General features: G+C 41.8%; 1 long non-coding RNA gene across 9 annotated transcripts; it reads right to left on the bottom strand.

The window, feature by feature from the left end:
• Positions 1-6,219: 6,219 nt before the first annotated feature.
• On the bottom strand, positions 6,220-22,220 carry LOC127142347 (uncharacterized). 9 transcript variants are annotated; one of them, XR_007812930.1, is made up of 10 exons: positions 22,000-22,220; positions 20,217-20,666; positions 19,411-20,069; positions 18,506-18,802; positions 17,701-18,358; positions 16,796-17,092; positions 15,990-16,648; positions 15,085-15,381; positions 14,280-14,937; positions 13,371-13,671 (listed from the first exon to the last, which is right to left on the bottom strand). It is a non-coding gene; the product is annotated as an uncharacterized LOC127142347 (long non-coding RNA). The 9 variants fall into 9 exon arrangements; XR_007812934.1 differs by lacking the exons at positions 13,371-13,671; positions 14,280-14,937 and adding an exon at positions 6,220-6,873; XR_007812931.1 differs by lacking the exons at positions 13,371-13,671; positions 14,280-14,937; positions 15,085-15,381 and adding exons at positions 6,220-6,873; positions 10,817-11,113.
• Between the last annotated feature and the right edge of the window lie 314 nt (positions 22,221-22,534).

Genomic DNA, 22,534 nt, shown 5'->3' with positions numbered 1-22,534 from the left:
ATTTATTGATTGTTCTTGATGCCTTACTGTACTGTGACATCTTTTTTCACTTTTTTGATGCCTTTACTATGACATTTTTTCATTTTTTTGACCCCTTCCTATACTATACATTTTTTTTCATTTTTTTGACGCCTTCCTATACGATGACTTTTTTTCACTTATTTAATGACTTAATATACTATTAATTTTTTTTCACTTTGTCAACACTTTACTATAAAAATTTTCTCACTTTTTCGATGCCTAAACTATACTATATACTATGACTTTTTTTGTTGCCTTACCATACATTTTCATGACATCCCTACTTTCATTTTGAATTAGTATTTCCTCTGCATTGGTTTTATATTACTGATAACGTTTAGTGTTACCTCTAATATGGTATCAAAGAACATCTTCAGTATAAGAAGACTGTGATCGTGGACTACGTCTCTGTGATCAAAGACAGCATCTCTGAGATTATGGACAAAGTCTCTCTGATCGCAACAAAGAGACAATGCTGTCAAATCTGTCTGATTGTGGGCAATGTGTTCCTCATCCTCAACAATGTCTCTCCGATCATGGACCATGTCTCTGCAATCGTGGACGACATTGTGGACCAAATGGTGACACCTGGAGGAAATCAAAGAGAAACATATAAAGGAAAACGATCAATACACTACTACCTATTCCTCATCAACAGTTTAACCATGAAAACACAGATAAATATTCAGGAGTACAGTTGAACCACATTATCTAAGAAAATTTTTTTACACCTTACTATACTGTGCTCTGTGTTGGACAGTTAATGCAAAGCTGTTGGTGAATTACCTGGAGGCCTCTGTCCTGGTGTCATAGAACTTCTTAGTACATTATGACTTTTTTGACAGTTTTTGATGTCTTAATACTGTGAATTATTTCATACTACTTCTGGTGTTACTAATTACTTTTACGTTACTTCTATTAATACAGGTTACTTATTCATTATTTTTATATTGCAGATTACTTCTATTGTTACATTTTTCTGATAAACTGAATACTGAACATAAACAGTTTAATGTCAGTGCTGTGTGTTGGACAGTTGATGTAAATCTGTTGGTGAATTACCTGGAGGCCTCTGTCCTGGTCTCACAGAACTTCTTCATTGTACAAAGACTCTCTGTGATCGTGGACTACGTCTCTGTAATCGCGGACAATGTCTCTGAGATTATAGACAAAGTCTCTGCAAATCATTGACAATGTGTCTGTGATCGTGGACGATGTCTCTAAGATGATAGACTGTTTCTCTGTGACCATTAACAATGCCAGCTGATCGCGGTCATGCCGTCGAATCGAGGAACCACAGTGTCACTACCGATTCTTGTACAGAGCTCTGCGAAGCAGCGACAATGTCTCTGATCATGGACAACGTCTCTTTCATCTTTGACAAGGTCTCTGCGATCACAGACAACGTCTCTGATCGTGGACGATGTCTCCCTCATCCTCAACAATGTCTCTCCGATCATGGACCATGTCTCTGTGATCGTGGACGTCTCTGAGATCGTGGACTACGTCTCTCTGATCGCGGACAATGTCTCTGAGATTATGGACAAAGTCTCTGCGATCATTGACAATGTCTCTGAACGCCAGCAATGCCGACTAATCGGGGACCGAGTCACCACGAGTCATGGACAATGTCTCCGATCATGGACGATGTCTCCCTCATCCTCAACAATGTCTCTCCGATCATGGACCATGTCTTTGCGATTGTGGACGAAATGGTGAAACCTGGAGGAAATCAAAGAGAAACATACAAAGGAAAATGATCAATTACTTTTATGATTACACTTTTCTGATATATTCAATACTGAACATAAACAGTTTAATGTCAGTGCTCTGTGTTGGACAGTTGATGTAAATCTGTTGGTGAATTACCTGGAGGCCTCTGTCCTTGTCTCACAGAACTTCTTCATTGTACAAAGACTCTCTGAGATCGTGGACTACGTCTCTGTGATCGCGGACAATGTCTCTGAGATTATGGACAAAGTCTCTGCGATCATCGACAATGTCTCTGAACGCCAGCAATGCCGACTAATCGGGGACCGAGTCACCACGAGTCATGGACAATGTCTCCGATCGTGGACGATGTCTCCCTCATCCTCAACAATGTCTCTCCGATCATGGACCATGTCTCTGCAATCATGGACGATGTCATGGACAAAGTGGTGACACCTGGAGGAAATCAAAGAGAAACATACAAAGGGAAATGATTAATACACTACTACCTATTCCTCATCAACAGTTTAACCATGAAAACACAGAGAAATATTCAACATTACAGCTGAACCAGAGCATTTAACAAAACATGTTTATACCTTATCCTACTAAGACATTGTCTTTCCTTACTATACTATCATATTTACACAACATTTTTGATACTTCACTATACCACTCAACCAGTTGAGGCAGATGGCTGCCCACCCTGAGTCTGGTTCTGTTCAAGGTTTCTGCCCCTTAAAGAAAGTTTTTTCTTGCCACTGTCGCCTGGTGCTGAGTACGGTCTAGACACCATACTATACTATGACGTTTTTAATGTCTTACTACATTATGACTTTTTTGACAGTTTTTGATGTCTTAATACTGTGAATTATTTCATACTACTTCTAGTGTTACTAATTACTTTTACGTTACTTCTATTAATACAGGTTACTTATTCATTATTTTTATATTGCAGATTACTTCTATTGTTACATTTTTCTGATATACTGACTACTGAACATAAACAGTTTAATGTCAGTGCTCTGTGTTGGACAGTTGATGTAAATCTGTTGGTGAATTACCTGGAGGCCTCTGTCCTGGTCTCACAGAGCTTCTTCATTGTACAAAGACTCTCTGTGATCGTGGACTACGTCTCTGTAATCGCGGACAATGTCTCTGAGATTATAGACAAAGTCTCTGCAAATCATTGACAATGTGTCTGTGATCGTGGACCAAGTCTCTGATGATAGACTGTTTCTCTGTGACCATTAACAATGCCAGCTGATCGCGGTCATGCCGTCGAATCGAGGAACCACAGTGTCACTACCGATTCTTGTACAGAGCTCTGCGAAGCAGCGACAATGTCTCTGATCATGGACAACGTCTCTTTCATCTTTGACAAGGTCTCTGCGATCACAGACAACGTCTCTGATCGTGGACGATGTCTCCCTCATCCTCAACAATGTCTCTCCGATCATGGACCATGTCTCTGTGATCGTGGACGTCTCTGAGATCGTGGACTACGTCTCTCTGATCGCGGACAATGTCTCTGAGATTATGGACAAAGTCTCTGCGATCATTGACAATGTCTCTGAACGCCAGCAATGCCGACTAATCGGGGACCGAGTCACCACGAGTCATGGACAATGTCTCCGATCATGGACGATGTCTCCCTCATCCTCAACAATGTCTCTCCGATCATGGACCATGTCTTTGCGATTGTGGACGAAATGGTGAAACCTGGAGGAAATCAAAGAGAAACATACAAAGGAAAATGATCAATTACTTTTATGATTACACTTTTCTGATATATTCAATACTGAACATAAACAGTTTAATGTCAGTGCTCTGTGTTGGACAGTTGATGTAAATCTGTTGGTGAATTACCTGGAGGCCTCTGTCCTTGTCTCACAGAACTTCTTCATTGTACAAAGACTCTCTGAGATCGTGGACTACGTCTCTGTGATCGCGGACAATGTCTCTGAGATTATGGACAAAGTCTCTGCGATCATCGACAATGTCTCTGAACGCCAGCAATGCCGACTAATCGGGGACCGAGTCACCACGAGTCATGGACAATGTCTCCGATCGTGGACGATGTCTCCCTCATCCTCAACAATGTCTCTCCGATCATGGACCATGTCTCTGCAATCATGGACGATGTCATGGACAAAGTGGTGACACCTGGAGGAAATCAAAGAGAAACATACAAAGGGAAATGATTAATACACTACTACCTATTCCTCATCAACAGTTTAACCATGAAAACACAGAGAAATATTCAACATTACAGCTGAACCAGAGCATTTAACAAAACATGTTTATACCTTATCCTACTAAGACATTGTCTTTCCTTACTATACTATCATATTTACACAACATTTTTGATACTTCACTATACCACTCAACCAGTTGAGGCAGATGGCTGCCCACCCTGAGTCTGGTTCTGTTCAAGGTTTCTGCCCCTTAAAGAAAGTTTTTTCTTGCCACTGTCGCCTGGTGCTGAGTACGGTCTAGACACCATACTATACTATGACGTTTTTAATGTCTTACTACATTATGACTTTTTTGACAGTTTTTGATGTCTTAATACTGTGAATTATTTCATACTACTTCTAGTGTTACTAATTACTTTTACGTTACTTCTATTAATACAGGTTACTTATTCATTATTTTTATATTGCAGATTACTTCTATTGTTACATTTTTCTGATATACTGACTACTGAACATAAACAGTTTAATGTCAGTGCTCTGTGTTGGACAGTTGATGTAAATCTGTTGGTGAATTACCTGGAGGCCTCTGTCCTGGTCTCACAGAGCTTCTTCATTGTACAAAGACTCTCTGTGATCGTGGACTACGTCTCTGTAATCGCGGACAATGTCTCTGAGATTATAGACAAAGTCTCTGCAAATCATTGACAATGTGTCTGTGATCGTGGACCAAGTCTCTGATGATAGACTGTTTCTCTGTGACCATTAACAATGCCAGCTGATCGCGGTCATGCCGTCGAATCGAGGAACCACAGTGTCACTACCGATTCTTGTACAGAGCTCTGCGAAGCAGCGACAATGTCTCTGATCATGGACAACGTCTCTTTCATCTTTGACAAGGTCTCTGCGATCACAGACAACGTCTCTGATCGTGGACGATGTCTCCCTCATCCTCAACAATGTCTCTCCGATCATGGACCATGTCTCTGTGATCGTGGACGTCTCTGAGATCGTGGACTACGTCTCTCTGATCGCGGACAATGTCTCTGAGATTATGGACAAAGTCTCTGCGATCATTGACAATGTCTCTGAACGCCAGCAATGCCGACTAATCGGGGACCGAGTCACCACGAGTCATGGACAATGTCTCCGATCATGGACGATGTCTCCCTCATCCTCAACAATGTCTCTCCGATCATGGACCATGTCTTTGCGATTGTGGACGAAATGGTGAAACCTGGAGGAAATCAAAGAGAAACATACAAAGGAAAATGATCAATTACTTTTATGATTACACTTTTCTGATATATTCAATACTGAACATAAACAGTTTAATGTCAGTGCTCTGTGTTGGACAGTTGATGTAAATCTGTTGGTGAATTACCTGGAGGCCTCTGTCCTTGTCTCACAGAACTTCTTCATTGTACAAAGACTCTCTGAGATCGTGGACTACGTCTCTGTGATCGCGGACAATGTCTCTGAGATTATGGACAAAGTCTCTGCGATCATCGACAATGTCTCTGAACGCCAGCAATGCCGACTAATCGGGGACCGAGTCACCACGAGTCATGGACAATGTCTCCGATCGTGGACGATGTCTCCCTCATCCTCAACAATGTCTCTCCGATCATGGACCATGTCTCTGCAATCATGGACGATGTCATGGACAAAGTGGTGACACCTGGAGGAAATCAAAGAGAAACATACAAAGGGAAATGATTAATACACTACTACCTATTCCTCATCAACAGTTTAACCATGAAAACACAGAGAAATATTCAACATTACAGCTGAACCAGAGCATTTAACAAAACATGTTTATACCTTATCCTACTAAGACATTGTCTTTCCTTACTATACTATCATATTTACACAACATTTTTGATACTTCACTATACCACTCAACCAGTTGAGGCAGATGGCTGCCCACCCTGAGTCTGGTTCTGTTCAAGGTTTCTGCCCCTTAAAGAAAGTTTTTTCTTGCCACTGTCGCCTGGTGCTGAGTACGGTCTAGACACCATACTATACTATGACGTTTTTAATGTCTTACTACATTATGACTTTTTTGACAGTTTTTGATGTCTTAATACTGTGAATTATTTCATACTACTTCTAGTGTTACTAATTACTTTTACGTTACTTCTATTAATACAGGTTACTTATTCATTATTTTTATATTGCAGATTACTTCTATTGTTACATTTTTCTGATATACTGACTACTGAACATAAACAGTTTAATGTCAGTGCTCTGTGTTGGACAGTTGATGTAAATCTGTTGGTGAATTACCTGGAGGCCTCTGTCCTGGTCTCACAGAGCTTCTTCATTGTACAAAGACTCTCTGTGATCGTGGACTACGTCTCTGTAATCGCGGACAATGTCTCTGAGATTATAGACAAAGTCTCTGCAAATCATTGACAATGTGTCTGTGATCGTGGACCAAGTCTCTGATGATAGACTGTTTCTCTGTGACCATTAACAATGCCAGCTGATCGCGGTCATGCCGTCGAATCGAGGAACCACAGTGTCACTACCGATTCTTGTACAGAGCTCTGCGAAGCAGCGACAATGTCTCTGATCATGGACAACGTCTCTTTCATCTTTGACAAGGTCTCTGCGATCACAGACAACGTCTCTGATCGTGGACGATGTCTCCCTCATCCTCAACAATGTCTCTCCGATCATGGACCATGTCTCTGTGATCGTGGACGTCTCTGAGATCGTGGACTACGTCTCTCTGATCGCGGACAATGTCTCTGAGATTATGGACAAAGTCTCTGCGATCATTGACAATGTCTCTGAACGCCAGCAATGCCGACTAATCGGGGACCGAGTCACCACGAGTCATGGACAATGTCTCCGATCGTGGACGATGTCTCCCTCATCCTCAACAATGTCTCTCCGATCATGGACCATGTCTTTGCGATTGTGGACGAAGTGGTGACACCTGGAGGAAATCAAAGAGAAACATACAAAGGAAAATGATCAATTACTTTTATGATTACACTTTTCCGATATATTCAATACTGAACATAAACAGTTTAATGTCAGTGCTGTGTGTTGGACAGTTGATGTAAATCTGTTGGTGAATTACCTGGAGGCCTCCGTCCTGGTCTCACAGAACTTCTTCATTGTACAAAGACTCTCTGTGATCGTGGACTACGTCTCTGTAATCGCGGACAATGTCTCTGAGATTATAGACAAAGTCTCTGCGATCATTGACAATGTGTCTGTGATCGTGGACGATGTCTCTAAGATGATAGACTGTTTCTCTGTGACCATTAACAATGCCAGCTGATCGCGGTCATGCCGTCGAATCGAGGAACCACAGTGTCACTACCGATTCTTGTACAGAGCTCTGCGAAGCAGCGACAATGTCTCTGATCATGGACAACGTCTCTTTCATCTTTGACAAGGTCTCTGCGATCCCAGACAACGTCTCTGATCGTGGACGATGTCTCCCTCATCCTCAACAATGTCTCTCCGATCATGGACCATGTCTCTGTGATCGTGGACGTCTCTGAGATCGTGGACTACGTCTCTCTGATCGCGGACAATGTCTCTGAGATTATGGACAAAGTCTCTGCGATCATCGACAATGTCTCTGAACGCCAGCAATGCCGACTTATCGGGGACCGAGTCACCACGAGTCATGGACAATGTCTCCGATCGTGGACGATGTCTCCCTCATCCTCAACAATGTCTCTCCGATCATGGACCATGTCTCTGCAATCATGGACGATGTCATGGACAAAGTGGTGACACCTGGAGGAAATCAAAGAGAAACATACAAAGGGAAATGATTAATACACTACTACCTATTCCTCATCAACAGTTTAACCATGAAAACACAGAGAAATATTCAACATTACAGCTGAACCAGAGCATTTAACAAAACATGTTTATACCTTATCCTACTAAGACATTGTCTTTCCTTACTATACTATCATATTTACACAACATTTTTGATACTTCACTATACCACTCAACCAGTTGAGGCAGATGGCTGCCCACCCTGAGTCTGGTTCTGTTCAAGGTTTCTGCCCCTTAAAGAAAGTTTTTTCTTGCCACTGTCGCCTGGTGCTGAGTACGGTCTAGACACCATACTATACTATGACGTTTTTAATGTCTTACTACATTATGACTTTTTTGACAGTTTTTGATGTCTTAATACTGTGAATTATTTCATACTACTTCTAGTGTTACTAATTACTTTTACGTTACTTCTATTAATACAGGTTACTTATTCATTATTTTTATATTGCAGATTACTTCTATTGTTACATTTTTCTGATATACTGACTACTGAACATAAACAGTTTAATGTCAGTGCTGTGTGTTGGACAGTTGATGTAAATCTGTTGGTGAATTACCTGGAGGCCTCCGTCCTGGTCTCACAGAACTTCTTCATTGTACAAAGACTCTCTGTGATCGTGGACTACGTCTCTGTAATCGCGGACAATGTCTCTGAGATTATAGACAAAGTCTCTGCGATCATTGACAATGTGTCTGTGATCGTGGACGATGTCTCTAAGATGATAGACTGTTTCTCTGTGACCATTAACAATGCCAGCTGATCGCGGTCATGCCGTCGAATCGAGGAACCACAGTGTCACTACCGATTCTTGTACAGAGCTCTGCGAAGCAGCGACAATGTCTCTGATCATGGACAACGTCTCTTTCATCTTTGACAAGGTCTCTGCGATCCCAGACAACGTCTCTGATCGTGGACGATGTCTCCCTCATCCTCAACAATGTCTCTCCGATCATGGACCATGTCTCTGTGATCGTGGACGTCTCTGAGATCGTGGACTACGTCTCTCTGATCGCGGACAATGTCTCTGAGATTATGGACAAAGTCTCTGCGATCATCGACAATGTCTCTGAACGCCGGCAATGCCGACTAATCGGGGACCGAGTCACCACGAGTCATGGACAATGTCTCCGATCGTGGACGATGTCTCCCTCATCCTCAACAATGTCTCTCCGATCATGGACCATGTCTTTGCGATTGTGGACGAAGTGGTGACACCTGGAGGAAATCAAACAGGAACATACAAAGGAAAATGATCAATTACTTTTATGATTACACTTTTCCGATATATTCAATACTGAACATAAACAGTTTAATGTCAGTGCTCTGTGTTGGACAGTTGATGTAAATCTGTTGGTGAATTACCTGGAGGCCTCTGTCCTTGTCTCACAGAACTTCTTCATTGTACAAAGACTCTCTGAGATCGTGGACTACGTCTCTGTGATCGCGGACAATGTCTCTGAGATTATGGACAAAGTCTCTGCGATCATCGACAATGTCTCTGAACGCCAGCAATGCCGACTAATCGGGGACCGAGTCACCACGAGTCATGGACAATGTCTCCGATCGTGGACGATGTCTCCCTCATCCTCAACAATGTCTCTCCGATCATGGACCATGTCTCTGCAATCATGGACGATGTCATGGACAAAGTGGTGACACCTGGAGGAAATCAAAGAGAAACATACAAAGGGAAATGATTAATACACTACTACCTATTCCTCATCAACAGTTTAACCATGAAAACACAGAGAAATATTCAACATTACAGCTGAACCAGAGCATTTAACAAAACATGTTTATACCTTATCCTACTAAGACATTGTCTTTCCTTACTATACTATCATATTTACACAACATTTTTGATACTTCACTATACCACTCAACCAGTTGAGGCAGATGGCTGCCCACCCTGAGTCTGGTTCTGTTCAAGGTTTCTGCCCCTTAAAGAAAGTTTTTTCTTGCCACTGTCGCCTGGTGCTGAGTACGGTCTAGACACCATACTATACTATGACGTTTTTAATGTCTTACTACATTATGACTTTTTTGACAGTTTTTGATGTCTTAATACTGTGAATTATTTCATACTACTTCTAGTGTTACTAATTACTTTTACGTTACTTCTATTAATACAGGTTACTTATTCATTATTTTTATATTGCAGATTACTTCTATTGTTACATTTTTCTGATATACTGACTACTGAACATAAACAGTTTAATGTCAGTGCTCTGTGTTGGACAGTTGATGTAAATCTGTTGGTGAATTACCTGGAGGCCTCCGTCCTGGTCTCACAGAACTTCTTCATTGTACAAAGACTCTCTGTGATCGTGGACTACGTCTCTGTAATCGCGGACAATGTCTCTGAGATTATAGACAAAGTCTCTGCGATCATTGACAATGTGTCTGTGATCGTGGACGATGTCTCTAAGATGATAGACTGTTTCTCTGTGACCATTAACAATGCCAGCTGATCGCGGTCATGCCGTCGAATCGAGGAACCACAGTGTCACTACCGATTCTTGTACAGAGCTCTGCGAAGCAGCGACAATGTCTCTGATCATGGACAACGTCTCTTTCATCTTTGACAAGGTCTCTGCGATCCCAGACAACGTCTCTGATCGTGGACGATGTCTCCCTCATCCTCAACAATGTCTCTCCGATCATGGACCATGTCTCTGTGATCGTGGACGTCTCTGAGATCGTGGACTACGTCTCTCTGATCGCGGACAATGTCTCTGAGATTATGGACAAAGTCTCTGCGATCATCGACAATGTCTCTGAACGCCGGCAATGCCGACTAATCGGGGACCGAGTCACCACGAGTCATGGACAATGTCTCCGATCGTGGACGATGTCTCCCTCATCCTCAACAATGTCTCTCCGATCATGGACCATGTCTTTGCGATTGTGGACGAAGTGGTGACACCTGGAGGAAATCAAACAGGAACATACAAAGGAAAATGATCAATTACTTTTATGATTACACTTTTCCGATATATTCAATACTGAACATAAACAGTTTAATGTCAGTGCTCTGTGTTGGACAGTTGATGTAAATCTGTTGGTGAATTACCTGGAGGCCTCTGTCCTTGTCTCACAGAACTTCTTCATTGTACAAAGACTCTCTGAGATCGTGGACTACGTCTCTGTGATCGCGGACAATGTCTCTGAGATTATGGACAAAGTCTCTGCGATCATCGACAATGTCTCTGAACGCCAGCAATGCCGACTAATCGGGGACCGAGTCACCACGAGTCATGGACAATGTCTCCGATCGTGGACGATGTCTCCCTCATCCTCAACAATGTCTCTCCGATCATGGACCATGTCTCTGCAATCATGGACGATGTCATGGACAAAGTGGTGACACCTGGAGGAAATCAAAGAGAAACATACAAAGGGAAATGATTAATACACTACTACCTATTCCTCATCAACAGTTTAACCATGAAAACACAGAGAAATATTCAACATTACAGCTGAACCAGAGCATTTAACAAAACATGTTTATACCTTATCCTACTAAGACATTGTCTTTCCTTACTATACTATCATATTTACACAACATTTTTGATACTTCACTATACCACTCAACCAGTTGAGGCAGATGGCTGCCCACCCTGAGTCTGGTTCTGTTCAAGGTTTCTGCCCCTTAAAGAAAGTTTTTTCTTGCCACTGTCGCCTGGTGCTGAGTACGGTCTAGACACCATACTATACTATGACGTTTTTAATGTCTTACTACATTATGACTTTTTTGACAGTTTTTGATGTCTTAATACTGTGAATTATTTCATACTACTTCTAGTGTTACTAATTACTTTTACGTTACTTCTATTAATACAGGTTACTTATTCATTATTTTTATATTGCAGATTACTTCTATTGTTACATTTTTCTGATATACTGACTACTGAACATAAACAGTTTAATGTCAGTGCTCTGTGTTGGACAGTTGATGTAAATCTGTTGGTGAATTACCTGGAGGCCTCCGTCCTGGTCTCACAGAACTTCTTCATTGTACAAAGACTCTCTGTGATCGTGGACTACGTCTCTGTAATCGCGGACAATGTCTCTGAGATTATAGACAAAGTCTCTGCGATCATTGACAATGTGTCTGTGATCGTGGACGATGTCTCTAAGATGATAGACTGTTTCTCTGTGACCATTAACAATGCCAGCTGATCGCGGTCATGCCGTCGAATCGAGGAACCACAGTGTCACTACCGATTCTTGTACAGAGCTCTGCGAAGCAGCGACAATGTCTCTGATCATGGACAACGTCTCTTTCATCTTTGACAAGGTCTCTGCGATCCCAGACAACGTCTCTGATCGTGGACGATGTCTCCCTCATCCTCAACAATGTCTCTCCGATCATGGACCATGTCTCTGTGATCGTGGACGTCTCTGAGATCGTGGACTACGTCTCTCTGATCGCGGACAATGTCTCTGAGATTATGGACAAAGTCTCTGCGATCATCGACAATGTCTCTGAACGCCAGCAATGCCGACTTATCGGGGACCGAGTCACCACGAGTCATGGACAATGTCTCCGATCGTGGACGATGTCTCCCTCATCCTCAACAATGTCTCTCCGATCATGGACCATGTCTCTGCAATCATGGACGATGTCATGGACAAAGTGGTGACACCTGGAGGAAATCAAAGAGAAACATACAAAGGGAAATGATTAATACACTACTACCTATTCCTCATCAACAGTTTAACCATGAAAACACAGAGAAATATTCAACATTACAGCTGAACCAGAGCATTTAACAAAACATGTTTATACCTTATCCTACTAAGACATTGTCTTTCCTTACTATACTATCATATTTACACAACATTTTTGATACTTCACTATACCACTCAACCAGTTGAGGCAGATGGCTGCCCACCCTGAGTCTGGTTCTGTTCAAGGTTTCTGCCCCTTAAAGAAAGTTTTTTCTTGCCACTGTCGCCTGGTGCTGAGTACGGTCTAGACACCATACTATACTATGACGTTTTTAATGTCTTACTACATTATGACTTTTTTGACAGTTTTTGATGTCTTAATACTGTGAATTATTTCATACTACTTCTAGTGTTACTAATTACTTTTACGTTACTTCTATTAATACAGGTTACTTATTCATTATTTTTATATTGCAGATTACTTCTATTGTTACATTTTTCTGATATACTGACTACTGAACATAAACAGTTTAATGTCAGTGCTGTGTGTTGGACAGTTGATGTAAATCTGTTGGTGAATTACCTGGAGGCCTCCGTCCTGGTCTCACAGAACTTCTTCATTGTACAAAGACTCTCTGTGATCGTGGACTACGTCTCTGTAATCGCGGACAATGTCTCTGAGATTATAGACAAAGTCTCTGCGATCATTGACAATGTGTCTGTGATCGTGGACGATGTCTCTAAGATGATAGACTGTTTCTCTGTGACCATTAACAATGCCAGCTGATCGCGGTCATGCCGTCGAATCGAGGAACCACAGTGTCACTACCGATTCTTGTACAGAGCTCTGCGAAGCAGCGACAATGTCTCTGATCATGGACAACGTCTCTTTCATCTTTGACAAGGTCTCTGCGATCCCAGACAACGTCTCTGATCGTGGACGATGGCTCCCTCATCCTCAACAATGTCTCTCCGATCATGGACCATGTCTCTGTGATCGTGGACGTCTCTGAGATCGTGGACTACGTCTCTCTGATCGCGGACAATGTCTCTGAGATTATGGACAAAGTCTCTGCGATCATCGACAATGTCTCTGAACGCCAGCAATGCCGACTTATCGGGGACCGAGTCACCACGAGTCATGGACAATGTCTCCGATCGTGGACGATGTCTCCCTCATCCTCAACAATGTCTCTCCGATCATGGACCATGTCTCTGCAATCATGGACGATGTCATGGACAAAGTGGTGACACCTGGAGGAAATCAAAGAGAAACATACAAAGGGAAATGATTAATACACTACTACCTATTCCTCATCAACAGTTTAACCATGAAAACACAGAGAAATATTCAACATTACAGCTGAACCAGAGCATTTAACAAAACATGTTTATACCTTATCCTACTAAGACATTGTCTTTCCTTACTATACTATCATATTTACACAACATTTTTGATACTTCACTATACCACTCAACCAGTTGAGGCAGATGGCTGCCCACCCTGAGTCTGGTTCTGTTCAAGGTTTCTGCCCCTTAAAGAAAGTTTTTTCTTGCCACTGTCGCCTGGTGCTGAGTACGGTCTAGACACCATACTATACTATGACTTTTTTAATGTCTTACTACATTATGACTTTTTTGACAGTTTTTGATGTCTTAATACTGTGAATTATTTCATACTACTTCTGGTGTTACTAATTACTTTTACGTTACTTCTATTAATACAGGTTACTTATTCATTATTTTTATATTGCAGATTACTTCTATTGTTACATTTTTCTGATATACTGACTACTGAACATAAACAGTTTAATGTCAGTGCTGTGTGTTGGACAGTTGATGTAAATCTGTTGGTGAATTACCTGGAGGCCTCTGTCCTGGTCTCACAGAGCTTCTTCATTGTACAAAGACTCTCTGTGATCGTGGACTACGTCTCTGTAATCGCGGACAATGTCTCTGAGATTATAGACAAAGTCTCTGCAAATCATTGACAATGTGTCTGTGATCGTGGACCAAGTCTCTGATGATAGACTGTTTCTCTGTGACCATTAACAATGCCAGCTGATCGCGGTCATGCCGTCGAATCGAGGAACCACAGTGTCACTACCGATTCTTGTACAGAGCTCTGCGAAGCAGCGACAATGTCTCTGATCATGGACAACGTCTCTTTCATCTTTGACAAGGTCTCTGCGATCACAGACAACGTCTCTGATCGTGGACGATGTCTCCCTCATCCTCAACAATGTCTCTCCGATCATGGACCATGTCTCTGTGATCGTGGACGTCTCTGAGATCGTGGACTACGTCTCTCTGATCGTGGACAATGTCTCTGAGATTATGGACAAAGTCTCTGCGATCATTGACAATGTCTCTGAACGCCAGCAATGCCGACTAATCGGGGACCGAGTCACCACGAGTCATGGACAATGTCTCCGATCATGGACGATGTCTCCCTCATCCTCAACAATGTCTCTCCGATCATGGACCATGTCTTTGCGATTGTGGACGAAGTGGTGACACCTGGAGGAAATCAAAGAGAAACATACAAAGGAAAATGATCAATTACTTTTATGATTACACTTTTCCGATATATTCAATACTGAACATAAACAGTTTAATGTCAGTGCTCTGTGTTGGACAGTTGATGTAAATCTGTTGGTGAATTACCTGGAGGCCTCTGTCCTTGTCTCACAGAACTTCTTCATTGTACAAAGACTCTCTGAGATCGTGGACTACGTCTCTGTGATCGCGGACAATGTCTCTGAGATTATGGACAAAGTCTCTGCGATCATCGACAATGTCTCTGAACGCCAGCAATGCCGACTAATCGGGGACCGAGTCACCACGAGTCATGGACAATGTCTCCGATCGTGGACGATGTCTCCCTCATCCTCAACAATGTCTCTCCGATCATGGACCATGTCTCTGCTATCATGGACGATGTCATGGACAAAGTGGTGACACCTGGAGGAAATCAAAGAGAAACATACAAAGGGAAATGATTAATACACTACTACCTATTCCTCATCAACAGTTTAACCATGAAAACACAGAGATATATTCAACATTACAGCTGAACCAGAGCATTTAACAAAACATGTTTATACCTTATCCTACTAAGACATTGTCTTTCCTTACTATACTATCATATTTACACAACATTTTTGATACTTCACTATACCACTCAACCAGTTGAGGCAGATGGCTGCCCACCCTGAGTCTGGTTCTGTTCAAGGTTTCTGCCCCTTAAAGAAAGTTTTTTCTTGCCACTGTCGCCTGGTGCTGAGTACGGTCTAGACACCATACTATACTATGACGTTTTTAATGTCTTACTACATTATGACTTTTTTGACAGTTTTTGATGTCTTAATACTGTGAATTATTTCATACTACTTCTGGTGTTACTAATTACTTTTACGTTACTTCTATTAATACAGGTTACTTATTCATTATTTTTATATTGCAGATTACTTCTATTGTTACATTTTTCTGATATACTGACTACTGAACATAAACAGTTTAATGTCAGTGCTGTGTGTTGGACAGTTGATGTAAATCTGTTGGTGAATTACCTGGAGGCCTCTGTCCTGGTCTCACAGAACTTCTTCATTGTACAAAGACTCTCTGTGATCGTGGACTACGTCTCTGTAATCGCGGACAATGTCTCTGAGATTATAGACAAAGTCTCTGCGATCATTGACAATGTGTCTGTGATTGTGGACGATGTCTCTAAGATGATAGACTGTTTCTCTGTGACCATTAACAATGCCAGCTGATCGCGGTCATGCCGTCGAATCGAGGAACCACAGTGTCACTACCGATTCTTGTACAGAGCTCTGCGAAGCAGCGACAATGTCTCTGATCATGGACAACGTCTCTTTCATCTTTGACAAGGTCTCTGCGATCACAGACAACGTCTCTGATCGTGGACGATGTCTCCCTCATCCTCAACAATGTCTCTCCGATCATGGACCATGTCTCTGTGATCGTGGACGTCTCTGAGATTGTGGACTACGTCTCTCTGATCGTGGACAATGTCTCTGAGATTATGGACAAAGTCTCTGCGATCATCGACAATGTCTCTGAACGCCGGCAATGCCGACTAATCGGGGACCGAGTCACCACGAGTCATGGACAATGTCTCCGATCGTGGACGATGTCTCCCTCATCCTCAACAATGTCTCTCCGATCATGGACCATGTCTTTGCGATTGTGGACGAAGTGGTGACACCTGGAGGAAATCAAACAGGAACATACAAAGGAAAATGATCAATTACTTTTATGATTACACTTTTCCGATATATTCAATACTGAACATAAACAGTTTAATGTCAGTGCTCTGTGTTGGACAGTTGATGTAAATCTGTTGGTGAATTACCTGGAGGCCTCTGTCCTTGTCTCACAGAACTTCTTCATTGTACAAAGACTCTCTGAGATCGTGGACTACGTCTCTGTGATCGCGGACAATGTCTCTGAGATTATGGACAAAGTCTCTGCGATCATCGACAATGTCTCTGAACGCCAGCAATGCCGACTAATCGGGGACCGAGTCACCACGAGTCATGGACAATGTCTCCGATCGTGGACGATGTCTCCCTCATCCTCAACAATGTCTCTCCGATCATGGACCATGTCTCTGCAATCATGGACGATGTCATGGACAAAGTGGTGACACCTGGAGGAAATCAAAGAGAAACATACAAAGGGAAATGATTAATACACTACTACCTATTCCTCATCAACAGTTTAACCATGAAAACACAGAGAAATATTCAACATTACAGCTGAACCAGAGCATTTAACAAAACATGTTTATACCTTATCCTACTAAGACATTGTCTTTCCTTACTATACTATCATATTTACACAACATTTTTGATACTTCACTATACCACTCAACCAGTTGAGGCAGATGGCTGCCCACCCTGAGTCTGGTTCTGTTCAAGGTTTCTGCCCCTTAAAGAAAGTTTTTTCTTGCCACTGTCGCCTGGTGCTGAGTACGGTCTAGACACCATACTATACTATGACGTTTTTAATGTCTTACTACATTATGACTTTTTTGACAGTTTTTGATGTCTTAATACTGTGAATTATTTCATACTACTTCTAGTGTTACTAATTACTTTTACGTTACTTCTATTAATACAGGTTACTTATTCATTATTTTTATATTGCAGATTACTTCTATTGTTACATTTTTCTGATATACTGACTACTGAACATAAACAGTTTAATGTCAGTGCTCTGTGTTGGACAGTTGATGTAAATCTGTTGGTGAATTACCTGGAGGCCTCCGTCCTGGTCTCACAGAGCTTCTTCATTGTACAAAGACTCTCTGTGATCGTGGACTACGTCTCTGTAATCGCGGACAATGTCTCTGAGATTATAGACAAAGTCTCTGCAAATCATTGACAATGTGTCTGTGATCGTGGACCAAGTCTCTGATGATAGACTGTTTCTCTGTGACCATTAACAATGCCAGCTGATCGCGGTCATGCCGTCGAATCGAGGAACCACAGTGTCACTACCGATTCTTGTACAGAGCTCTGCGAAGCAGCGACAATGTCTCTGATCATGGACAACGTCTCTTTCATCTTTGACAAGGTCTCTGCGATCACAGACAACGTCTCTGATCGTGGACGATGTCTCCCTCATCCTCAACAATGTCTCTCCGATCATGGACCATGTCTCTGTGATCGTGGACGTCTCTGAGATCGTGGACTACGTCTCTCTGATCGCGGACAATGTCTCTGAGATTATGGACAAAGTCTCTGCGATCATTGACAATGTCTCTGAACGCCAGCAATGCCGACTAATCGGGGACCGAGTCACCACGAGTCATGGACAATGTCTCCGATCATGGACGATGTCTCCCTCATCCTCAACAATGTCTCTCCGATCATGGACCATGTCTTTGCGATTGTGGACGAAGTGGTGACACCTGGAGGAAATCAAAGAGAAACATACAAAGGAAAATGATCAATTACTTTTATGATTACACTTTTCCGATATATTCAATACTGAACATAAACAGTTTAATGTCAGTGCTCTGTGTTGGACAGTTGATGTAAATCTGTTGGTGAATTACCTGGAGGCCTCTGTCCTTGTCTCACAGAACTTCTTCATTGTACAAAGACTCTCTGAGATCGTGGACTACGTCTCTGTGATCGCGGACAATGTCTCTGAGATTATGGACAAAGTCTCTGCGATCATCGACAATGTCTCTGAACGCCAGCAATGCCGACTAATCGGGGACCGAGTCACCACGAGTCATGGACAATGTCTCCGATCGTGGACGATGTCTCCCTCATCCTCAACAATGTCTCTCCGATCATGGACCATGTCTCTGCTATCATGGACGATGTCATGGACAAAGTGGTGACACCTGGAGGAAATCAAAGAGAAACATACAAAGGGAAATGATTAATACACTACTACCTATTCCTCATCAACAGTTTAACCATGAAAACACAGAGATATATTCAACATTACAGCTGAACCAGAGCATTTAACAAAACATGTTTATACCTTATCCTACTAAGACATTGTCTTTCCTTACTATACTATCATATTTACACAACATTTTTGATACTTCACTATACCACTCAACCAGTTGAGGCAGATGGCTGCCCACCCTGAGTCTGGTTCTGTTCAAGGTTTCTGCCCCTTAAAGAAAGTTTTTTCTTGCCACTGTCGCCTGGTGCTGAGTACGGTCTAGACACCATACTATACTATGACGTTTTTAATGTCTTACTACATTATGACTTTTTTGACAGTTTTTGATGTCTTAATACTGTGAATTATTTCATACTACTTCTGGTGTTACTAATTACTTTTACGTTACTTCTATTAATACAGGTTACTTATTCATTATTTTTATATTGCAGATTACTTCTATTGTTACATTTTTCTGATATACTGACTACTGAACATAAACAGTTTAATGTCAGTGCTGTGTGTTGGACAGTTGATGTAAATCTGTTGGTGAATTACCTGGAGGCCTCTGTCCTGGTCTCACAGAACTTCTTCATTGTACAAAGACTCTCTGTGATCGTGGACTACGTCTCTGTAATCGCGGACAATGTCTCTGAGATTATAGACAAAGTCTCTGCGATCATTGACAATGTGTCTGTGATTGTGGACGATGTCTCTAAGATGATAGACTGTTTCTCTGTGACCATTAACAATGCCAGCTGATCGCGGTCATGCCGTCGAATCGAGGAACCACAGTGTCACTACCGATTCTTGTACAGAGCTCTGCGAAGCAGCGACAATGTCTCTGATCATGGACAACGTCTCTTTCATCTTTGACAAGGTCTCTGCGATCACAGACAACGTCTCTGATCGTGGACGATGTCTCCCTCATCCTCAACAATGTCTCTCCGATCATGGACCATGTCTCTGTGATCGTGGACGTCTCTGAGATTGTGGACTACGTCTCTCTGATCGTGGACAATGTCTCTGAGATTATGGACAAAGTCTCTGCGATCATCGACAATGTCTCTGAACGCCGGCAATGCCGACTAATCGGGGACCGAGTCACCACGAGTCATGGACAATGTCTCCGATCGTGGACGATGTCTCCCTCATCCTCAACAATGTCTCTCCGATCATGGACCATGTCTTTGCGATTGTGGACGAAGTGGTGACACCTGGAGGAAATCAAACAGGAACATACAAAGGAAAATGATCAATTACTTTTATGATTACACTTTTCCGATATATTCAATACTGAACATAAACAGTTTAATGTCAGTGCTCTGTGTTGGACAGTTGATGTAAATCTGTTGGTGAATTACCTGGAGGCCTCTGTCCTTGTCTCACAGAACTTCTTCATTGTACAAAGACTCTCTGAGATCGTGGACTACGTCTCTGTGATCGCGGACAATGTCTCTGAGATTATGGACAAAGTCTCTGCGATCATCGACAATGTCTTGGTGATCGTGGACGATGTCTCTGAGATCATAGACGGTGTCTCTGTGATCATCGACAAATGTCTCCATGATCGCGGTCATGCCGTCGAATCGAGGAACCACAGTGTCACTACCAATTCTTGCGCAGAGCTCTGCGAAGCATGGGACAATGTCTCTGATCATGGACAACGTCTCTCTCATCTTTGACAAGGTCGCTGCGACGATGGACAACGTCTCTGATCGTGGACGATGTCTCCCTCATCCTCAACAATGTCTCTCCAATCATGGACCATGTCTCTGCAATCATGGACAATGTCATGGACAAAGTGGTGACACCTGGAGGAAATCAAAGAGAAACATACAAAGGAATATGATCAATATACTACTACCGATTCCACATCAACAGTTTAACCATGAAAACACAGAAATATTCAACATGACAGCTGAAACAGAACATTTAACAAACATTAGAGGAATGTTTCAGAGAAGTTGACTATCATCGCCTCCTGAAGATAAGATAATTATCTTCCTGAAGAACCAACAACAACAAATATTTGGGGAAAATGTAACTAAAATGATAACTGATTGTGTGTCTATCAACTATCTCAACCCAACCCGTTGAAATAGACAGCCACCCACTATGAGCCTGGTTCTGCTCGAGCTTTCTGCATCTTAAAAGTTTTTACTTTTCACTGTCACTTAGTGCTGCTCATGGTTGGAACTGTTGGGTCTCTCTTTGTAAATGTTATAATATAAATATTAATCACTGAAGCAATCATGATGAAAGAGACAGAAACAGGTGACAACTGGCGTTAGCGCATGTTAGCTAGTTTAGCTAAATCGTCCGACCAACGGCATCCCATAAAATAACAATCCGCCATATTTAAACAAAGTCAGCAACTACTATCAGCAATCAGTCCTTACAACCTCAGTTTATGTGTTGACACGGGTCAGATGATCAAGATTTAAAAAATAACTGCTTCAGTAACTGAAAAGCTAAGTTAGCATCGTGTCCACAAGTATGCCGCTGCCTTGAACAATACAAACAATGTAACAAAGTAAGAATCTACAAAGCAACCTACAAATATACATTTACCCAACTCAGCGGCTTCAATGTTGTGTTTCAGTGTCTCAAAATCCATACCAGACTCCTTCTTTCATATTTCAGTGCATTTTCTAGGTTATATAAATATTCATGTCGACAAACCTGCACCTTTCCAGTAACTTCCATGTCTTGTGACCAAATGGCTCAAACTGAAGTAATACACTGGGCAACTACTTTAATTGTGTCTACATGAACATTTTACGGAAAAAAACTGCATATTTTCTAATAGATTTAGAGTCACTGTCACCATCAGTTTGTATTAGGTTAAACAAATAATACACACCTCTTTATTATGTATTTAAATGTCTCTACTAATCCACATGACATTTTATGGATAAATTAGCATCGTCAGTAGCTTCCATGTCTTGTCAGTGACTCAGGAGCCAACACTGGGAGAAAGAGTAAAAAGACGCTCACTAAAAGCTATAGACAGCTGCACCCTAGCCTGGCTAACACCCATGTCGTTAAAACACAAGTGTACAAACTCCATCCCAGAATAAAACAATACAAAGTTTCCTGAAGGCACAGTAGGCCACATAAACACAGCTACGTAAGCTAGCTTACCTTGCATTATCCAACTTCGCTCTTCCCAATGGCAGGTGAAGTTATATTTGACGGCGCTTTCTTGCATTTCCCCCTTCATAAACAGCAGCTTTTGGTAATACTCGACAAAAACGTCTCGTAATTCCTTGGTTTGATCGATTAGAGCAATCACAAGCAAAGCAGAACACCAGCATTTTCTGCGCTTGTTGGCGTCTTCAATGTGGAGCAAAATGGAGTTTCACTCCCTGCATTTCGATGACGTCAGACGCAGACAAACGGTCGGCGTGGGTTTCGTCCAATCACAAACAAGTAAAGTTGTCTAATACATGTCAGAGCATCACGGGAAATGTTATTGAATGAGAATGAGTTATTTTATTATTGTAAAGAAACATTATGCTCAAATGTTAGAATTAAGTATATTAATAAATACGGAGAAAATGAATCATTTCAACTTAGCAATTCCCTTTATGGCCATTTTGATACCTAAACTGTAGTTCAGGCATCAAAATTTTATTATTGTTGATAAACTGATACAAAACTTGCAACAAATTTAAAA

Source organism: Lates calcarifer, linkage group LG4 (genome assembly GCF_001640805.2).
Source record: "Lates calcarifer isolate ASB-BC8 linkage group LG4, TLL_Latcal_v3, whole genome shotgun sequence".
Classification (NCBI taxonomy): domain Eukaryota; kingdom Metazoa; phylum Chordata; class Actinopteri; family Centropomidae; genus Lates; species Lates calcarifer.
The sequence above is the reverse complement of the archived record's forward strand: the minus strand, read 5'-3'. Positions and strand labels throughout refer to the sequence as shown.